The following is an 8,567-nucleotide window of genomic DNA, read 5'->3' as shown; positions in this document are numbered from 1 at the left end:
GCAGCTCTGGAGTATAATACAGGATATAACTCAGGATCAGTACAGGATAAGTAATGTAATGTATGTAACACAGTGACTGCACCAGCAGAATAGTGAGTGCAGCTCTGGAGTATAATACAGGATGTAACTCAGGATCAGTACAGGATAAGTAATGTATGTACACAGTGACTGCACCAGCAGAATAGTGAGTGCAGCTCTGGAGTATAATACAGGATGTAACTCAGGATCAGTACAGGCTAAGTAATGTAATGTATGTACACAGTGACTCCACCAGCAGAATAATGAGTGCAGCTCTGGAGTATAATACAGGATGTAACTCAGGTCAGTACAGGATAGGTAATGTAATGTATGTACACAGTGACTCCACCAGCAGAATAGTGAGTGCAGCTCTGGAGTATAATACAGGATGTAACTCAGGTCAGTACAGGATAAGTAATGTAATGTATGTACACAGTGACTGCACCAGCAGAATAGTGAGTGCAGCTCTGGAGTATAATACAGGATGTAACTCAGGTCAGTACAGGATAAGTAATGTAATGTATGTACACAGTGACTGCACCAGCAGAATAGTGAGTACAGCTCTGGAGTATAATACAGGATGTAACTCAGGATCAGTACAGGATAAGTAATGTATGTACACAGTGACTGCACCAGCAGAATAGTGAGTGCAGCTCTGGAGTATAATACAGGATTAACTCAGGATAAGTACAAGATAAGTAATATAATGTACGTACACAGTGACTGCAGCAGCAGAATAGTGAGTGCAGCTCTGGAGTATAATAGAGGATGTAACTCAGGATCAGTACAAGATAAACTATGTAATATATTCCCAATATGCTCAACTTTAGGCACATGTTGGCATTCTGCAGTTTTGTGCGATCACCATTTCTGAGTTTTTCTATGAAGGATTTTTTACTCTCATTTGAACTCAGCTTCGTGCCTCATTAACAAAGCCTAGTTCCTCTTCGTATTTTGATACAGTAATTTATGCGAATAAATGAACTGACACATGATAGAGGCGAGACAAAGTAAGTATCGTAAAATTTGCTGAAACTTTGGAAAGACCTTCGCGGAGGCCATACACTTTACAGTAAGGCGGAGCCCATATTTGTAATGTAGTTTTTAAAAGAATCGGGTTCGGATACAGCCATCTGAACCTAATTTGCGCAACCCTAGTCACAGTAATACAATATCATACATCTAGAAAGTTTGCTGCTTCAGTTTTTATGGCGGCAAGTTGCCTCAACTTTAGATTGTTATGAAGACTGATCAGGTGAATTACAATAAATTCCAAGGTCATTTGTTGCCATGAAAATTAACAATCACAAAAACCCAATTTCCGCTGCATTTCAGCCCTGCCAGAAAATGACCTGCTAACATCATTTTAGTGATCGCCTCATTAGCTCAGGAGAAAGTGTTAACAAGGAAAAGGCTGCTCATATCCCTCATGTCATGCTGATTGAATTAGAAGAGCAGACTGGTTGCTTTAAAACAGGGTGGGTGTGCATTGAAATCGTTATCTTCTTCTGTTCACCATGGTTACCTCCAAGGAAATGTGCTGTCATCATTGCTTGGCATCAAAAGGGCTTCACATGCAAGGACATTGTTGCTTGTGAGACTGCACCTAAATCAATAATTTATCCGATTATCAAGAATTTCAAGAAGAGAGATTTAATTGCTATAAAGGAGGCTTCATAGAGCCCAAGAAAGTCCAGCAAGTGCAAAGACGGTCTCCTAAAGAGGATTCAGCTATAGGATCGGGTCACCACCAGTGCAGAGCTTGTTAAGGAATGGCAGCAAGGAGGTGTGAGGGCATCTGTATGCATAGTGAGGCGAAGGCTTTTGGAAGATGGCCTGGTGTCAAGAAGGGCAGAAAAGAAGCCAGCTCTGTTCAGGAGATACAGGGATTGGATCGCAGAGGACGGTGGTGAAGTTATTTTCTCTGTTGAAGCCCCCTTCAGACTGGGGCATCTGGAAAAATTATTGTCCAGAGAAGACTAAGTGAATGTAATCATGAGTCCTGTGTCATGCTAGCAGAAAAGTATCCTTAGACCATTCATGTCTAGGGTTGCCTCTCATCACTCCCAATTTTGCCTAAAAACACTACCATGAATAAAGAATGGGATCAAAACATCCTCCAAGAGCACTTTTCGCAACCATCCAGGAGCGATGTGGTGATGGGCACCATGTCACCAGGCAAAAGTGATAACCAAGTGGCTTTGCAAACAAAACATTGAAAATTTGGGTCCATGGCCAAGAAACTCCCCAGATCTCAATCCCATTGAGAACCTGCGGCCAATTCTCAAAAAGCGGGTGTGCAAACAAAAACACAAAAATTGTGATAAACTCCACGCACTGATTAATCATGAACTGATTGCCAACATGATGGATCAAACTGCAGATGTCTCGAGAAAGAAGGGTCAACACTGGAAATACTGAGTCTGTAACTTGATGGATTTGTCACTAAAAGTAAAAAAAAAAAAATACTTATGCAGTGCTTATAATTTTATTTCAGTATACCACAAAGATCTGGAAAAGAGATCGAAAAACAGTGAAGGAGCGAACTTTCAAAATTTGTGTCACACAAAATATTTTCTGTGCTGAAAAAACCTTATGTGGATTCCACATCAAGTTTCTTTTAATTATTTTTTTCTGGCACGTTTTTAAATGTGTTTTTTGATGCGTTTTTTTTCCAACGGGAATTCTGGATGAAGATTTTGTATGGAATCCATGTCATGGACAAAACACTTCTGTTTTTCGCAGAGTGGGTTAAAAAAACGCAAGCAAAACGAAAAGTGCAATCAAAATTAATATATTAATATATTTTTGGAGCAGAATCCACCCCAAAAGTCCATAAAAAACTAATAAATTAACAAATTGCACTAGCCTATAGCACATTGTATTTTGCTTTGTATATTTCTACATGTATATTCAATGTACACCAGGGACTCAAAAGATCCGGGGCCCAAGCCCCAATAAATATGTCTGAGTTCTCGACCCTCCCCCCGCACACTGCATTTTGCTGTACTTGCTATACAGGTAACGTCTCCTCCGATGTAGATCTTCTCATCATCTTCTCCTTTTGGTCCGTACAACTTTCAGCCGCCTCGTCTCTGTAGAGTGTGACACACAGACATCTTAGCTTCCCCTCATTTCTATCATCATCCCCCAACCTGAAGTCCCCCCAGTGTTATCCTCCTGCTCTCTGTGCTCCCCAATACCCCCAAATACCATCCTAAAAAAAAATGAGTGCCCCCATAGTAATAGTGCTCCTCATTGTCCCACCAATAGTTATTACCTTCTAGAATGCCCTCATTAGTAATACTGCCCCTCTACAGTGCTCCCCAAAAATGCCCCCATTAGTAGATGAGCCCTCAAGTATTAATAATACCCTCACAGAGCCACCAGTAGAAATAAGACCCCCCTATGTTCCGCCAGTGGTAATAAAGCTCTGTACAGACCCCTCAGTAGTAATAAGGCCCTCCCATAATGCTCTTAGTATAAGTAAGGTGGATCTATAAGTCCCTCCTATAGAGCCCCCAGTAGTAATAAGAACGCCTATAGTGTCCCCTACAGTGCCCCCAGTATTTATACTGCCCCCTACTGTTATAATGCTCACCCTGAAGTGCCCCCAGTGTTTAGAATGCCCCCTGCAGTTATATTCCTCCCACTACCATACAGTCCCATGTAAATAACATCACACCATCTCCCCTGCCCCCTCCAAAATACAGTCCTATGTAAATAACATCACTCCCCTCCCTTCAGCAGCTCCAATATACAGTCCCATGTAAATAACATGCCATAGAGTCCCATGTAAATAACCACACCATCTACCCAGCCCTCTCCAATATACAGTCCCATTTAAATAACATCCCTCTCTATCTACAGCCCCCTCCAAAATACAGTCCCATGTACATAACATCACCTCCTTCCCAGCTGCCTTCAATATACAGTCCCAAGTAAATAATATCACCCCCTCCCCAACTGTCTCTAACATGCAATCCCATGTAAACATCACCCCCTCAACATTTAGTTGCATGTAAATAACATCATTTCCCCCCACCAGCCACCTTCAACATACAGTCCCATGTAAATAACATCACTCCCTCCCAAAGCTGCCTCCAACATACAGTCACATGTAAATAACATCACTCCCTCCCACAGCCACCAGCAACATACAGTACCATGTAAATAACATCAGTCCCTCTTACACCCACCATCATATAAATACCATGACCCCCCCCCCCTTCCAGCCACTTCCAACATACAGTCCCATGTAAATAATATCCCTCCTTTCAGCCCTAAAATACAGTCCCAGTCAAATAGCAACAACTCCCAGCATTCCTCTGCCTCTTCCTTCACTTACCTCTCCTCATGTACAGACCTCACCACAGCTTCTTCCCCCAGGACTTCTCCTCTTCACTTCTGTCCTCTCCTGCACTGTTCATATGATGGTGACATCATCGCAGGTCCTTCTCAACCACTGCCTGTTTTACTGGTCACATGACCTGTGAGGTCACCACAGGTCCTTCAGACTTTCCACTACATTAGATTCAATTGTATTGCCCCTGAGGATGGCAATACAGTCGGATCTATCTGGCAGGCAGGACATTTGGGGCCTGGGACAAAACATCAGGGGCCCAGGCCCCGAATGTTTTAACCTAGCAACGCCCCTGATGTACACACTTTTGGGATAAGCATAGGGACACATCCTACGGAGGCTGGGGATGCATGTGTTTTGCCCGGCAGGAGGCATGAGAGAGGCAAGGAAGCTATCAAGAGGCACAAAACAGTTAAACAACAGGTTCAGCTCTGCTGTATGGGTATAAAATATGACACACTAAATACGAAAAATACAAGTATTATGAAATATACATAAAAGTATCTAAAAAGGTGACACACATTTACTGTACATAGAGGTGAGATTCTTACCAGTTACATAGACTCATCATTGACATGAGACAATACCTACAGAATATATGAATTCAAGGATTTCAGGATCCCGTATGATATTTTGCACATTATATTGTGTTCTATAAATGGGTAATTACATAAAAGGATGATAAAGCTCAGAACACAGGACCCCAGTGTTTCAGTAGTGCCAGCAACCCTTAGCTTACCCCTAAACTCATTGACTGCTTTATAACCAGTAATAAAACATCTTCTGAGATATATTATCAGTATATGTAATATCAAAAGATGATAATAAAACCATAATACAATATTAGAAATTAAAATATTGCATATCGTATGAATAATTACATTTTCTAAACGGTTCCTGAATTTATGTTTCTATTTAATTTTGCAACAAACATTGTTTTCTCTTCAATTTTGCATTTATTATTTAAAAATAAATCAAATAGTCTTTATAAAAATACTTTAAAAAAAATTGCTATTTTATTGCTTTATTTTGAAAATAAAATTAAACAAAAAAAGTTACAACAATTTTATTTTTTAAGTTATGAAACCCCAAACGTTGCCCCATGTTGGCACAGTTCTGGGCAGTGCTTAGATCCACAGATTCAGCTCCTGCTCACTTGTAGGACACTTCAGGACCTGTAATCCTCTGTGCCCTCCCAGTCATTGCCTGCACCCCAGACCCTCTCCTAATAACCTGTGTTTATTCACTATGTGCACTGCTTTATACTGGCCCTGATTTATCTCCCAGAGTCATAATTTACTAATTCACATTTATTTCATTAAAATATCACGTTTCAGTGGGGCAGATAAGGGCAGAACCCTGTGCCCAGGAGATGAATGGGACCTGCCAATGGAGCCTGCAAGGAATTAAGGACAAAGTATAGGGATTGTGCCTGTTAAGGGGGAAGATTTGTCAACATGTTCCTTTCAGGTTATTAGGAGATTATACATATTACAGCCTAGTGAATAATCATTGATTTAACTAAAATCTAAAGAGTGGGCAAACAATGTAGCAGGATGCCCCCTAGTACAGGGCATTTGTCTATCAGTACCAGACATTATTCAGCTTTATCTATAGCATACAGTATATAGGATCTACAAGGGACGCTATTGTGACGTTATAATCTACAGAAGGACAATATAAGAGATAAAGTGAAATGGGAGGGAGTCTAGGGAATGAGTATATGATGCAGCGTGCATCATGTTATAGACTGTGCAGTTACATGTGGCAATGTCATTCAGTAGGTTTACCTGCCGTCCTATGTAACATATAGGGGAAAAGTATCAGAATTTGGTCACCAATTGAGGGCGCAGCATGCAGCAGATATGTAGTATGTGATTCAGACATTTCTCAACAGTAGAAACATAGGAGTCGTACAACGTGCCAGATTTGAGAAAAGTCATGCACTTTTTTTTTTTTTTTGCATAATTTAGGATTACAGTACACCAGACATGGAGCCGTGTAAGGAAAGTAAAAGTGTCTAGCCTGATTAGCAAGATGCGCCATTTTTTTGTGTGGTGCTTGTCAACTACAACAATGTGAAATGATAACTTCAGCTGCTTGTTCATATAGACACACGGTAATATTATATATATATCCATATATTAATCAGTACAAATCTTTTTATGATGCATTAAAATTGCAATTTCAGTATTACGGTATGCGTACGCGGGTGCAGGAATGCACAGAGGATCCGGAATTTCCATGCAGATTTCTGCACTCAAAATGCACCTAAAATTACAATTTCCAATTCAGGTTTCTAGTGCAGATTTGATGCGGTTTTCCAGCACATCTCACCATTCATTTGAAAAGAAGCTAAAACTGCAAGCATAATTGACATGCTGCAGATTTAAAAAAAAAAACAAAAAAAAAACCGTCACGGCAGGTCAGTTTCCGCACAGGAAAAAAAATCTGCAAAGTGTACATGTTCATTGTCTATTCTCGCACACTTCGCTGGTACTGTATTACGCTGCGGTTGTTCCACAGGGGAATGCGCTCATAATCCACATGTGCAGGTAGCATTTAGGGCGGGTTCACACATCGTTTTTTAAAGGCATTTTTCAGCACTTTTGTGAGTTTTTTTTTGTACCTGTGATTTTTGGTGTATTGTTTGCGATAAAACACCAGCTCTGGGTGTTAGCTGAAGCTCTATGGAAAATATGAAATGCAGGACTTGCAACCATTTCTTTGGTAATGGCATGTTTGTTAATTGGCTGCCTTTTTTTATTTGCTTGTCTGGCGTTTTTTTTTATAAAAACGTGACATTTTGTAGCTTTTGACATTTGTTCTGGCATTATGACATCTTGTTCTCTATGGAGGAAAAAAAAAGAAGAATAAAAAAAGTTTGCCAAAAAGAAAAAATGGTGTGCGTAAAGTGGCGCTAAATGCTTCCCCTTCCCTTCATGCACCTAATTAGAAATACGTTGCTAATTTTTGCTCCCAATTTGCGCACCAAGGTGATATCATGCAAAAATGGCAACTTCAGTTCTTCTCTATGGGGAAGAAAAGCAAAATTTTCACTGTGTCAGCTATTTTGCATCGGAAAACAATTAAAGTCACGTCGTATCCTCCTCCTTGCACTCAGGCTACCTGCACATGTTGCTTATTACGTACGGGTTTTTTACATGCAGATTTTTATGCGCAAAAACTACAGCATAATACAGTTACACACAGACAAATCTGATGTACACCTTGTTTTGTTTTTTAGGGGGCAGAATATTGACCTGCTGTGCAGAATTAGAAATCCGCAGCAGGTCAATTGTTTGTGCAGATTCCACCTTTTGCAATCCAAGGGGTGAAATCTGAGGCAAATCTGCATTAAAAACTTGGTGCAACTTTGGTGCAGAAACGCAAATCTGGGCTGAATTCCTGTATCTCAACCCGTGTGCAGGTAGCCTTAATGTCAAGTTAAAGCCCTAGCCTTAAAGACACCCTCACACACATTTTTACCTTCTGGATTTTAAAAATAAAACTTGGAAAAACGACATGCTTTTTTTTTGCATTTTTATTTCCGTGACAGTTTGAGCATGCGTGTTTTCTGCAGTGCTTGAAGCCTGTTGGAAAAACGCCGGAAAAGAAACCCAGCCGGCCGCCATACCCAGAGCATGCTGCATATTAAACTAAATACCACTGACCCCAAAAACTGAAGTGCCACATCTGGCCGCAGTGTTATTGAGCTAAAAAAAAAAAATTGCCACGAAAGGGGTAAAACATTGCGTGTGAATCCAGCCTGGAGCAAGATGCAAGGGGTTTCATCTGAATAAATTATTGGCAACAAACAAAAAAAGTTACTTATAGTCAGTAGAAAAATATATATATATATATATATTGTGCAGTGATTGCATTTGTCATGATTTTTTTGTTCTTTTTGACAAAAATATGGCGGTGATTTACTGTAATAAAAAACCAAAAATACTCAGAAAATATATATATATATTTTGTGCAATGATTGCATTTGTCATGATTTTTTTTTCTTTTTGACAAAAATATGGTGGTGATTTATTTACTGTAATTAAAAAACAAAAATAGTCAGTAAAAAAATGACATATATATATATATATATATATATAGTGCAATTTTTTACTGTAATTAAAAAACAAAAATACTCAAAAAATAATAATATTGTGCAATGATTGCATTTGTCATG

The sequence above is a fragment of the Bufo gargarizans genome, chromosome 7, assembly GCF_014858855.1.
Source record: "Bufo gargarizans isolate SCDJY-AF-19 chromosome 7, ASM1485885v1, whole genome shotgun sequence".
NCBI lineage: Eukaryota > Metazoa > Chordata > Amphibia > Anura > Bufonidae > Bufo > Bufo gargarizans.
The sequence above is the reverse complement of the archived record's forward strand: the minus strand, read 5'-3'. Positions refer to the sequence as shown.